Raw genomic sequence first — 14330 nt, 5'->3', positions numbered from 1 at the left:
AACTGCCGGAAAATCGAACTGTATGGCAGCCTGACAACCAAGCATTTAAAGAGGCCACATTCATCCAGATGGGTAGGGGGGGTGGAGATGCAGAGTTGGGGCAGAGAGGCAAGGATGGCATTGTGGCATGGAAAGGTGACAGCAGCAGAATAGGTGGTCCCACATTCATGTGTGGTAGATAAGAATCGAGAGGGACACCTTGGGAGCAAGTGATCCCAGTTTCAGGCCTGACTGTACAGCCCAGGGTTCCAACACCAGGAAGATAAAGCCCCATAACTTCTGGCTGTAAAAACCAGTGAGGGTTGTGGTGGGGAAAGAAACTGCCAGTTTCTCAGAAGAGTCTGTTTAGAGGGCCCACAGGGACTTAGAATGTATGCAGTCCCGCCCATTCTGGGATTTACCACCAGGGCAACAGCCAGAAGTGTGCCAGTTGCATACAGGAAGTAGAAGTGACTAGAAAAAGGGTAAGTGCTGGGCAAACTTCCAGAAGCCAGGCAGCAGCATTGTCCCCTCTCGGAGCCCTCCCAGAGCCAGAAAGCAGTGAAGTGGGTTGCTCTGTGTTAGCTAATACCTAAGGCTCTGCCTCACAAAATTTACAGGTGCCTTTTATAGGGAGTCAAAGCAGCTCTATCTAATACACAGGAACAAACCCAGGTAGGCTGCCAATTTAAGGAGACAAAGAAATATGGCCCAAATGAAAGAATAGATCAAAACACTGGTGATTAGGATGCTCACAGAACTCACTGAGTATGGCAACAACATAAAGGAAGAAGTGAAGGCTACACTAAGTAAAATAAATAAAAATCCACAGGGAACCAACAATGAACGTAAGGAAACCAGCATTCAAATCAACAATTTGGAACATAAGGAATAAACATTCATCCAGAACAGAATGATGAAACAAGAAGCAAGAATGGACTGGCAAGAAGTATTCAAAGGAATGAAAAGCAAGGATCTACAACCTAGATTACTCTATCTAGCAAAGCTATCATTTAGAATGGAAAGGTAGATAAAGTGCTTCCCAGACCAGGTAAAACTAAAGGAGTTCATCATCACCAAACCCTTATTATATGAAATGTTAAAGGGACTTATTTAAGAAAAAGGAGAAGATCAAAACTATGAACATTAAAATGGCAACAAACTCACAACTATCAACAGTTGAATCTAAAAAATTAAAAAAACTAACCAAACAACTAGAACAAGAATAGAATCATAGATATGGAGATCATTTGGAGGGTTAACAGCTGGGAGGGGGAAGGGAGAGAATGGGGGAAAAGGTGCAGGGATTAAGAAGTATAATTTGTAGGTACAAAATAGACAGGGGAGGTTAAGAACAGTATAGGAAATGGAGAAGCCAAAGAACTTATATGCACGCCCCATGGACATGAACTAAGGGAGCAATTGCTGGAGGAAAGGGGGGTACTGAGCAGAAGGGGCAGAGAGGGGGAAAAAAGGACAACTGTAATAGCATAATCATAAAATATAGTTAAAAATTTGGGAAAGTTTTCTGCCATTATTTCCTCAAATATTTTTCTGCCCTCCTTGCCAAACAGAGATTTTAATGACACGTGTGTTGGGTTACTTGAAGTTGTCCCACTGCTCACAGATAATCTGTTCACTTTTTCAGTTTTTTTCTCCATGGTTTCATTTTGACTACTTCCTATTGTTATGTATTGAAATTCACTAATCTTCTGCAATATTCAATCTGTTCTTGGTCCCATTCAGTGTCCTTTTCACCTCAGACATTATAATTTTCATTTCCGGAAATTTAAATTCAGTGTCTTTTATATATATATTATCTATTTTTTCTATTTATCATGTTTAATCTTACCTCTAGCTTCTTGAACATTGGGAATACAGTTTAAATAACTGTTTTATTATCTTTGTCTACTTATTTCTTTATATAGGCCATTTCTGGATGGGTTTCAATTAATTGATTCTTCCCCCCCATTATGGGTTGTGTTTTCCTGGTTCTTTTCAAGCCTGGCAATTTTCTGTTGGATGCTAGGCATTGTGGATTTTACTTCATCGGGTGCTCTTGTTCAGTTGGGTACCTTTAATTGCCAAGGGGAAGAAACACATAGCCTTGAGTAAGTTCCACGTGGCTGACCCTAGAAATGACACATTCCAACCTCATACCTCAAAGGTCCTACTGTCTGTTTAGTACTCAAGTAGGAAATCAAAAGAAACACAAAAAGAACAGAAGATAAATCCAGTTTGAATAATCAGGAAGGGGAGGTGGCCGTTTCTCTCTCCTGCCGAGGGATGAAGAATTTACTCATTCACAGCTTTATGTGGAAGGCTCTGGGCAATGTGACTATATGTGTATATGGGCTATATATGTAACTATGAGAAAGCACATATTTTCTCATAGTTACACATAATTTTATTTAAAAGCCATTCTACCGCAAAGCTACTGAAGCTATTTAGTATGTGTTTAAAATATAAAGAGATAAAGAGTCATTCCCATTTAAGTGCTGTGAGGCAGTTATAAAAAGTACACCATTTATAAACTTCCCTCGCCTGCAAATGCTTAGGTCAGTGGGAACAAACAAGTGGTCGGGCAGCAGCATAAGTGCCCCAACGGGAGGAGTGCAGGATGCTGTGGGACCACGGCCTCTGAACTGGGACAGGAGGGAAGACTTTCTGGGAAGCAATACCGAACTACAACTAGGATGATACACGGTGTGAGAGAATAACTAGGAGTTTTGTTAACTCTTTTCGATTGTGCGTCCATGATAGTTAGTTAGAAAAGTATAAAACTTGTAATTTAGAAATTATTTTGCAAATCGGTAAGTTGGTGTAGCATGGTAACTAATGGAGAAGTTTTCCTGGGATCCTTTTTACTTTGTTATTTTAAACTTATAAAGACTCAGCAGGAGAAGAACAAAAGACCCCACCTTATCAGTCAGGGCTCTGTTCTCAAGGTCTGAGCCTGTAAGGAGTTTCCTGGGAAGGAGTGAGGGGGAGGGGGGAAAACAGAGGCAGAGAGAAGGTACAGAACCTGGAAGATGCTGGAGCAGGCCCTTGTTTTGATAGGACAGGTAGAACTTCTCAAAGTGTGGGTAAGGGCGGGCCATCTGCATCAAAAAAGACCTGGGAGGACCTGTTTAAAATGCTAATGTCTGGGCTCCACATGGGATCCGAGTCAGAACTTATGGAGTTTGAGCCTGGGAACCTGTATGCAAATTGCTCCCTAGGTGATTCTAATACATCGTACATTGGAGAATCTCCGATCTGGAATTAAGGCAGATTGGGTGGGAGAAGGGATGCCCCCAGGATGGTTATGAATGCGGACCAACACAAAATTGAAAACTTACTTAAAATGGGTTTTTTTTGCTCATCAGTTTTCATTAGTGTTTGTGTATTTAATGTGTGGCCCAAGACAACTCTTCCAGTGTGGTCCAGAGATGCCAAAATGTTGGACACCCGTGGATTAGAGGCTTGGTTGTGTGAGGTTTAAGAGAAGGGCTAACTCTGTCCGACTCTAGGACAGGCTGGATCTGGAACACCATGGGGGAGGGAGCTGCAGGAGTTTGATGATGGTGAGGGTGAATTTTTTCATATTTATGGGTTATTTGAATTTTTCATTGTGTGAGATTTGTTCATTTGTGTTTAGCTCATTTTTAAAAAATTTATAAAAATACCTTTCTTATAAATTTACAAATACCCTTTTACAGGAAAGTCATTAGCTTTTTGTATATTACACAAGTAGCCATATTTCTTCCTTAATGTTTATAACGTTTACTGAGAGCTCAGAACTTGCCAGAAGCTATCTTAAGAGCTTCAGGTATGTATGTCAAAATTGTCCCTACCTGTGAGGTAGTCACCATTATTATCATCATTACAATATTATTCCCATTTAACAGACAGGCCACTGAGGCTGAGAGAGGTTAAGCATCCTGTTCAGGGTCACAGAGCCAGTGAGTGCAGGAACTGGAACTCGGAGCAGACAGAGCACGTCTGATGCCAAAGCCCGTGTTCTTTGGCGTTGGGTGTTATCTGTCTTTTATTTTGTTTCTAGGTCTTTTCATGTTTATATAGGGGCAGTTTTTATTTTTATGTCATCAAATCTTTCCTCTTAGGTTCTTCTTTTGCTTTCTTGCTCAGAGTGTAGTCTCCTACCTCAAGATCTCAAGGTTCAATAGTCACCTATACAAACTCCATTTGAAAGCTAATAGTTACACATAACTCCATTTGAAAGCTATTCCATTGCATTAGTGTGTGTTTAAGATATACAAAAATAAAAACAGTGGTTCCCCTTTAAGAAACCATTGGCCAGAATAAGTTATAAAATTGCTAGACTCGAAAATAGGCAATTTGAGACAAAACAACTTCTTAAAAATAAAGCACAGACAAGGATTTGAGATTAGTAACTTGATATTTAGCTGTGTCATTTTCTTTTTTATGACTGGGGGAGGATCATCTCAAGATGAGATGCAATATGAGTAGATAAGACACCCTGCTGTCTCCGTGTTTGCGTCTGTGCTGCAGGAAGGAAGACCCCCACACAAGAGAGAGCGGGAGGCTGTGGCCCAGTGCTTTTGGTTCCTGAGCTGGGTTAGCCAGGGGGTGCTGCAGGAGTCCTTGCTGCCAGTGACTCTCAACTAAGCAGGGATCAGGGGGGAAGGCAAAGGGGCTGGCCTCTTGAACTGCAGACAGAATGAAGCTGAGAACTTGGGGCTGGTTGGCACTCGAGGAGCTCCCAGTGGGAGAAGAAAAGAGTTTAGGGAGGGCGTTATAGCGACCCATGCTGGCTTGGATTTATTGGGTTAAGGCACTTATCGATTTGTGTCTGGTTATTTCTATAACTCCTGCTCTGTGTTCATTTTCAATTCAGTTGATAAACAGAGCTAGTAATTAGGCCTTAGTTAGATATCTTTATAAAATAGTATGCACTGATTTTTTAAAAAGCAGAATCAGCTGACTTACAAATTATGAAACATGTTTATATAATACCAGTATTAACATACACAGTTGTTTTTATAAGGACTCTTTCATTTAACCCTAGCCAGGTAGCTCCGCTGGTCAGAGTGTCAGCTCCATATGTCAAGGTTGCAGGTTCGATCCCTGGTCTGGGCACATACAAGGTCTCCTTCATTTTCTCCTCACAGTTGCTCCCTGGGGTAAGGATTGCCATGGTGCTATCGAGGGGCTGAGGAGCTTGTGCAGGGTCCTGTGGGGTTAACTGGCAACACCAGTCACCTGCCACCCCTGTATGGCTGGGGCAGAGCCTGAAGAAAGTCTGAAGCACACCTGTGGGAGGACATGGTCCTTCAGGGACCTCTGTCCTGCATTTCCGGATGTCCCCAGTGTTCATAAATGTCAGAGTGGGCTGTTCCCCAAGGCCCTGATCCCAGTTGTAAGTAATTTTGCTGGAGACCTTGGGTGAGGGTGTTTGCTGGAACTGTCCCCTGCATCTGGGCTTGTTGAGGAGTCCTGAGCCCAGCCTGGCTGCCTCAGCTTCTGGGACTTCCCAGCCTTTGTTTGCAAGAGGACCGGCCAGGGCTGGTGGGTGGCCTCCAAACCAACACTCGTTAATTATTTGTTCAGCACTTTCTTGGTGTCTCCAGGCAATAACTGAGACAGGGCGAGAAGGAGAACTCTGGGAGGTTGTGCCCGGACCCTGGCAATCCAGTTCAGTCGCACGGACCCTACTCAGTCAGCCAACTGCTTCAGGCTAAATAGTCTGACCCCTGCTCCTTGGAGGGCAAGCTGGCCTCAGCACCATCCTAACCCACTTAGCAAAGCAAGAGGAACTGGTGAGTGCCATGCTTTCCCCATGGCACTGCATCTTCAGTGATGTTTGAGTCTCTATTAGCCCGTCTCTGCCTGGCTGGCCCCGTCCCCACCAGCCCTGGATGCAGAACTCACGCAGGTGCCTTCCTCAAGAGAGCCTGGGAGGTTAGTGTGCTTGGCCCACAGGCCAGGGGTGCACCCTTGGTTTCTGGTTTTGTGGGGCAGGAGGAGGAAAGCCAGGTCTCAGGGCCCTAACAGGAGAATCCTACTATCTCCAAACCCCTAATTTCTAGAGCTTTAGTGGTGTGTCTGCCAAGGGAAAATGATCCTAAGCAAATAGGCACAAAGAGAAACAAGTAACTAACCACATGGTAGATAGTCAGGTCCCATATTCAGTGCCAATCAGAAAGAAACGTCAGCGATGGAGGCGCACATTTCCCACCTGGCAGAGTAAGAAATTAACAATGAAGTTTTTATTGAGTATCTACTGCATGCTTGATGTCATTCTCATGGGGGGAAGGGAATGGAGCAGTGAAAGGGGCAAACAGAAAAAGGATGGAACAGCCCTTCCAATAAAAGCCTATCTGGTTAGAAGCCAGAGTAACACCAAGAAGTGTGTGCCAGCAACCACCAGCCACACAGCGATGCCTCTGGGCTCATGAGGTGGCAGGTGGTGGGGATCAGGGTCTTTGGGGAAGGCCCAGCAGGACTCAGCTGGCCTCTGAGGCCCCGAAGCAGGATGAACCAACTTGAGCATTTGGCCCCCAGGCCGACTAATGAAGTGGGATGGCCAGGGCTTGCTCACTGGAGCTGACAAATGCCTGGACCTTTGGCTGATCTTCCCGTGGGGCTGCAGGACCAGGATGAAACCCTAGAATTTCACAGCAAACCCCTCTTCCTGTTAGGGTTTTCAGATTGTCGTCACCATGTCTTGGCCCCAGAGTGAATTCCTGCCTTTCCCAGGGATGAGCTGACCCCAGCTTCAGATGCCCTGAGGGACACCTCCGCCACCTGTAGTCTGACTGTCGAGTACAGACAGCTGGGCCACCACATTCACAGCTGCGTCTCCGCAGTACAAGGCGATTCGGTCAACGACCCACTGATTATCAGCAACCCGGAGCTGCAAAAAGAATAATTTGCATGTACACAATAATAGCAATTTGCATAATCAAGGAGAGTGATTAACAGTATGTAACTGTCTCAAAAAATGGAATTTAAGTTCCCAATTGCATAGGTCAGATCTGACAGGTGATTTACCATTTGAAGTTCCAGCTAGCAGAGCCTGAACTCGGGGGACTTCAGAGGAGCGATGGCAGGACACGTTGTTTTAGCAATGTGCAAACCCGAGCAAGCTGGCGACATCGGGCAGGTCTGCTCTCGTACTTTTTCATGAATCAGTACTACGGGTAGAATGTGAGACAAAGGGGGTTCAAGAGGGCAGCCAGCCAGCTACCACGAGGTTTTGTGCTCGATGAACAGTGGCAGCTCACCGCATTTAGCTCTATTCATTCTGATGAGAACTCAATACTTATAATTAAACCTTTCACTTTCCGCATAGAAAAGATTTCTCAAAACTGATGCATTTTCAACTAGTAAAATTCTAATAGTCTGTTCATATTGAAACTAAAGCAAAAATTAGCATTTCAAATTGAATCCAGATAATTCCTTTTGCAAAGCCGAGGCAGTATGGGAAAGGAGGTGTGGGGAGAGTAATACTTAGCTCTGGAAGCTGGGATGAGCCCAGGCCAGCTACTCCACTTGCTTTCTCGGGACCTCAGCTTTCTCATCCCTGTCCCCAGACCCTGGGTCTCTGCGTGTTCCTCCGCATCTCCTCCCCTCCATGCCCCAGTGGGGGCAGAATTCCAAATCATCCGTCTAGCCTAACCTTGTCATTTCACAGGTAAGTAGCTAAGGCCAGCCCCAGCCCCACAACAGCTCACTCAGACTCTATTTTTTATTTGTTTTATATTTTAGGGGTTTGCCATTGATGTGGAAAAAAGAAAATTCTTATGAGTAATAACGAACCATTTGGAAAGCCCTGGGCTAGAAACCATTCTGTTTTTTTCTATATTCACTTGTCTAGAAGCAACAGAGATCTAAATTATTCCAAGTGGTGGGGGTAATGGGGAAGGCTGGGTCCTTAGATTCAAATAATGCTGACTCTCTGAATTAATAAAAACGTAGTGAAGTAACAATTACCCATGATTCCACCAAAAAGTTGTGTTATGTGGCCCGGGCTGTTCCTTGTTTTTATCACTGACAGCATGCGAAGGCCGTCACCAGATTAGTATATACAGACCTGCATCATTTCTCTTCTGTTTACCAAGTGCAATGTGCAAGAGCCCCAAACCTGGGAACTGCTTAAGTGTTCGTGATATTCCAAAAAAGCACCTGGGGGACTAGCAGACGTGGACATGCCGTCGTTTACTCACTTTACAGGGGAGTGCACTGCCTGAGGCTTGTTGTAAGGAGTCCCAGATAAGGGGTCCAGTTTACACAAACCTCCGTGTGGCCTCGAGCTACATTATCCCAGTGTGTACGCGCAGAAGGGAAAGAAGCAGTCACAGGACAAGAAGCCGCTCCTGAAAGGAGATAAGGAGAGAGCCACTCCCAAAACAATACAGGTTCCTTCTGGCCAGGGGCCCTCGTCACAGGTGGTGGGAGAACCACATCAGCACTGACCCCACAGACTGCCTGTTGATGAACATGTAGGTTATTTACGTGCTTTTGCCATTAGAATGTTCCCAAGAGCATTCTTGTCCAGACATCTTTATATACTGCTCCTCCAAGTGAGATTCCTAACTCATAGCATGTCTTTGTAATAGATAGGGCCGAATTATGCCCTACGTCTTTTTAGTTGGATTTAAAGCCTGCTCCTGTCGCCTGATGCTAGGCTGGCAGGAAGTCCATTTTTCTCCTGGGGCCCCTTTCTTGCCCATGAGTCCCAGGAGTTCCACTGGTTCAGTGAGACTAGTTCCGTGTTCACAGAGGAATCTGGAAAGCCTGGTCAGGCCACCGGCAGGACCCGTTTGGGCTCTCTTTTCTCCCATCACCACTATTTGTTGTCAACGCTAACAACAAGGTCCCATGCAGTGTGGTATGTCCTTGTCCACTGCCTCATAAATCTTTTCACTGGGGGATGACACACCACAGGGTTCCTTCTGGGGAGGTGATTCCAGCTCCTCAGTGATGTATTGACCAAGGGTGCACTAAGCCTGAGCTCTCAGAGATATTGTTCTTTGTGTGGCACTCAGGGTGACTGCTGTTGCCCCCACAGAATGTGTCCTCCGAGCTAGTGTAGCTGGGCGAGAAGGCCTTCCCACTAGTGCTGGGGACCTTTCCGTGCCTCACCCATCCTCTTCCCAACTTGTTGAATTCATACATCACAAAGCCAGGTTAACTGGCTGTCGCCTTCTCTCAAGGCAACAAGCTCTGCTTGGGACACAATTGATGTGCTTTCTGACTTGAACCCTATCTCCCCCATGAAGTTCTGAGCCTGGAATCAGGCATTGTTCTCTGCACAGGGACATAGACAAAAGAGAGAGCAGGTTCTGCTCTCATAATGCTTGCATTCTTTGGGGAGCAGGGGCTGGCCATAAATGAATGTATACACAGGCAAGGCAATATTGGATAATGACAAGTGTCACAGAGACAGAAGCCAAGTGAGGTGGTAGGGAGTAGCTGCTGGGACTACTTTCAGTTGGGGACTCAGAGAAAACCTCCTGAGGAACTGCCACCTGAGCTTAGGCGTCAGTGAAGATGTGGGCACAGGCCCTGTCCGGGGAGCTCAATTGTTTAGAGCATCGTCCCCAATACACCAAGGTTGTGGGTTGGATCCCTGGTCAGGGCACAAGTATCAACTAATGAATGTATCATTAAGTAGGACAACAAATCGATGCTTCTCTCTTTCTCTCAAATCAATAAATAAAATGTTTTTAAAAAATAAAAATGTGGGCACAGCATACTAGGCACAGCAAAGACCCCCCCCCCCGATAATGGCCAATGTAACTGAAGCAGAGTTGGGGGACTGGCCTCCAGGCAAGGCCCCATGACAAATGGTCATGCCAGCAGCCCCCAGGACAACGAGCCCTAAAGCCTCTTCCAGCATCCACCATTCTCTAATCCTGAGTTAAGACTTAGGAAGCCAGAAAGGCATAGGATAGCAAAGTGAATGGAAGCCACACTAACCTCCTCTCAGGACCAATCTGGAATTCCAACTAAATTGTGGAGAAATCACCTGGAAAAAAACAAGTGAACAATAATGAGAAAGAAGACTTATAACCTTGCACAGACAGGAGAATTAGCTTCAGCACAACCTGACTGGTAAGGAGTGCGGTGGAGACTCGGGAAGGTTGGCTGGGCACCCACAGGCAGCAGTGTCAGAAAGATAATTAAGCAACCAGTTGGATGCCCCTGAGACGTGTGGGGTCTAAACCATAACCTGGGGTCCCCAGCCTAGAGAACTAGAGCCCCAAAAATACACAGATAACAATCAGCAGTGAAAAGCAGCAGGGTTGCTCTCTACCAGAGATGGTTGCCTGGAGATGCAAAGAGCCATTCAGGGCAAATGCATAAATTTTCATTTGCAGCTTTGTATCCTGGGCTCTGGCAAATGTGGGGCGGAGTGGGCTGGAGACACCTGAAGAGAAACTGGGACTCAGGCTTTGGGGAGCAGCTGCTGGGATCCTGGTGCTGAGTTATCCCACATGTGATAGCACCCATCCTGCTCAGGCAGACCATGCCCCTCCGATCGAGCAAGCAAGCAAGCAGCAGCAGCCCAAGGGAAAACAATAACCCCAACCCCAGGAGGGATTCTGCCCTACTGTGCTTAAGCCTAACTGCTGAGTGCAAAGCAACTAGATTAACTGAAGGAGTCAGCCACAGACAGTAGATCCCTGGGAGTCTCGAACTGGCTGCCTAAGTTCGGACAGGATCAACATCTGATATCACCGGAGGCAGATCCAGAAAGGTAAAACAGTGGTAAATACTAGAGGCTACTGAGACCAAATCCACTGTGGTCTTCTCCATGATTTGTGATATTTTCTTTCCTGCATAGCTTTTTAATACTCATTTCTTGTCCAGCAAGTTTGTACATATTGTCACTAGATTTTATACTATAGTTTATTTATCTCCTTTCTTATAATAGCCTAATTTTTTACACTCTAATTAATACTGTTTCATTTGATATTGATACTGAGAGTATGCGGGGTGGGGGAGATATTTTTGCAGATGTAGGTTTGTTCCCTGGGCTTTGTTCTCGCAGCACCTGCACAACAACACACAAGGTGTTGTGGGCAGAGTGACCCTCAGTCAACCAGCTGGAGGGAAGGACCCACCAAAGAGAGACCCAACAATAACCAAAACCCAATTAGATCCAGAGAGCCAACATAAATGGAATAAAGGGCATCCCCAAGAACATTAAGTTCAGGAGGTCAAGGAGACTGAGCCACTGAATCTCACAGGTCTCCCATCATAGAAGTTCACACCACAAAGACAGGGAGTCAAAACAGATAAATTTAAGAGGCAGAAGCAAACAAGAAAAGTCTCACAATAATGGGAAGACAAGGAAACAACCTCAAAATGAAGGGAAAGGAGGAATCCTCAGGAAGAATGCTAAATGAAACGGGTAAGTCAACGAGTTCAAAACAATTGTTATCAGGAAGCTCAATGAACTCACTGAGAATTACCAAAAGCTACAAGGAACTTACCACAAATTACAACAGCATAAAAAAGGACATAGAAACTATCAATAAGATCCAAGAGGAAATGAAGAATACAATTTCTGAATTGAAAAACACAGTATAAGGAATCAAAAGCAGGCTAGATGAAGCAGAGGATCGAATCAGAGAGCTAGAGGACAAGGTAGAAAAAAAAATCCCAGACAGAGCAAGAAAAGGAAAAAACACTCAGAAAGAATGAAGAGGTATTGAGGAAATGGCAGGATAATATGAAACATAACAATATCTGTATTATAGGGATACCAGAAGGAGAAGAAGAGCAAGGGATAGAAAACCTGTTTGAAAAAGTAATGCTAGAAATTTGATGAGAGAAAAAGTCAAACAAAGGCAGGAAACACAGAGGATCACAATGAAGAGGAACCCAAAGAGGCCCACTCCAAGGCACATCATAATTAAAATGGCAAAATTCAAAGACAAGGAGATAATCTTAATGGCAGCAAGGGAAAAAGGAAGTAACATACAAGAGAGCCCCAATAAGGCTAGCAGCTGACTTCTCAATGGAAATGCCCCAAGCCAGAAAGGAAGGGCAAGAAATATTTCAAGTAATGAAAAGCAAAGGCCTGCGATCAAGACTATTCTACCCAGCAAGGCTCTCAATTAAAATGGAAGGTGAAATAAAGAGTTTCCCAGACAAAAGAAGACTCAAAGAATATACCTCCACCAAACCAACACTAAAAGGACTGCTTTAAGAAGATGAAGAGTGAGAGAGAGAGGAACACAGATACAAAGAGGGTAAAATGGCAGCAAATAAGTACCTATCAATAATAGCCTTAAATGTAAATGGATTAAATGCTCCAATCAAAAGACATAAGGTAGCTGAATGGATAAGAAAACATGACCCACACATGCTGCCTACAGGAGGCCCACCTCAGAACAAGAGACCTATACAGACTGAAAATGAAGGGCTGGAAAAATATATTCCTAGCCAATGGATGGGGGGGAGCCAGGGTAGCAATACTTACATTAGACAAAATAGACTTAAAAACAAAGGCCATACAAAGAGACACAGAGGGACACTTCATAATACTCAAGGGAAGAATTCATCAGGAAGTGAGCACATAACAATCCAAAATTTATGGGACACAGCGAAGGCAGTCCTGAGAGGGAAGTTCATAGAAATACAGGCCTACTTAAAAAAGATAGAGCCCTGGCTGGTGTAGCTCAGTGGATTGAGCACGGGCCTGTGAACCAAAAGATCACGGTTTGATCCCCCGTCAGGGCACATGCCTGGGTTGCAGGCCAGTTCCCAGCAGGGACCAGTTCCCAGCAGGGACCAGTTCCCAGCAGGGGATGTACCAGAAGCAACCATACATTGGGGAAAAAAAAGATAGAAACATTTCAAATAAACAACCTAACCCTTCACCTACAAGAACTCGAGGAACAACAGAGCCCAGATCAGGTAGAAGGAAGAAAATAACCAAGATCAGAGCAGAATTAAATGACATAGAGACTAAAAGAACAATGCAAAGGGTCAATAAATTCAGGAGCTGATTCTTTGAAAAGATGAACAAAATCAACAAGACTTTAAGCAAACTCATCAAGAAAAAAAGAGAAAGAACCAGAATAAACACAATCAGAAATGAAACAAGGGAGATTGTAACTGATACCACAGAAATACAAAGGACTGTAGGAAATTACTATGAAGAGCTATGTGCCAAGAAATTTGAAAACCTAGGTGAAATGGACAAATTTCTAGAAAAAATATAACCCTCCAAAATTGAATGAAGAAGAAGCAGAAAGCCAGAACAGACTGATAACAGCTGGTGAAATCAAAGAAGTAATGAAAAAACTCCCGGCACACAAAAGCCCTGGAATGGATGGTTGCACAGGAGAATTTTACAAAACATTTAAGAAAGAGCTAACCCCACCCTTCACAGACTATTCCAAAAAATCCAAGAAGAGGAAAGACTCCCAAACTCTTTTTATGAAATCAGCATCATCCTAATCCCAAAACCAGATAAAGACACGACAAAGAAAGAAAACTATAGGCCAATATCACTGATGAACATAGACGATAAAATCCTCAACAAAATATTGGCAAACCACATTCAGCAATACATTATAAAAATCATACACCATAATCAAGTGGGATTCATCCCAGGGATGCAAGGATGGTACAATATTCACAGAACAAAAGGAAAGACAAAAATCACATGATCATATCAATAGATGTGGAAAAAGCATTTGATAAGGTACAGCACCCATTTATGATAAAAACACTCAGCAAAGTAGGAGTAGAGGGAACATACCTCAACATAATAAAGGCCATGTATGAGAGCCCTATAGCCAACATCATACTCAATGGGCAAAAACTAAAAGCTTTTCCATGAAAATCAGGAACAAGACAAAGATGTCCGCTTTTACAACTTCTATTCAACATAGTTTTGGAAGTCCTAGCCACAACAATCAGACAAGAAAATAAATAAAAAGCATCCAAATTGGAAAGGAGGATGCAAAACTGTCATTGTTTGCAAATGACATAATAGTGTCCATAGAAAATCCTACAAAAATCTACCCTACATAATAATTGAATTTGGTAAAATAGTGGGATACAAAGTCAATATTCAGAAATCAAAGGCATTTTGTATATCAACAATGAAATATCAGAAATAGAAATCAGGAGGGAAAATCCCATTTGATATATCAACAAGAAAAATAAAGCACCTAGGAATAAACTTAACCAAGGAGGTAAAAGATCTGTACTTAGAAAACTACACAATACTGAAGAAAGAAATTAAGGAAAACACAAACAAATAGAAGCATATCTGTGTTCATGGATTGGAAGAATTAACATCATCAAAGTGTCCATACTACCCAAAGCAATTTATAGATTCAACACAATCCCTACTAAAA

At 43.8% G+C, this 14330-nt stretch overlaps 1 protein-coding gene across 1 annotated transcript in view; it reads left to right on the top strand.

Annotated features, from left to right (window-relative positions):
* GLDN (gliomedin) overlaps positions 1-14330 on the top strand; it is a 59553-nt gene that overhangs the window by 13615 nt on the left and 31608 nt on the right. The window lies entirely within an intron of this gene.

The sequence above is a fragment of the Artibeus jamaicensis genome, unplaced genomic scaffold (genome assembly GCF_021234435.1).
Source record: "Artibeus jamaicensis isolate MK-2021 breed Jamaican fruit bat unplaced genomic scaffold, CSHL_Jam_final contig_548, whole genome shotgun sequence".
Taxonomy (NCBI): domain Eukaryota; kingdom Metazoa; phylum Chordata; class Mammalia; order Chiroptera; family Phyllostomidae; genus Artibeus; species Artibeus jamaicensis.
This window is presented reverse-complemented; position numbering and strand designations above follow the sequence as displayed.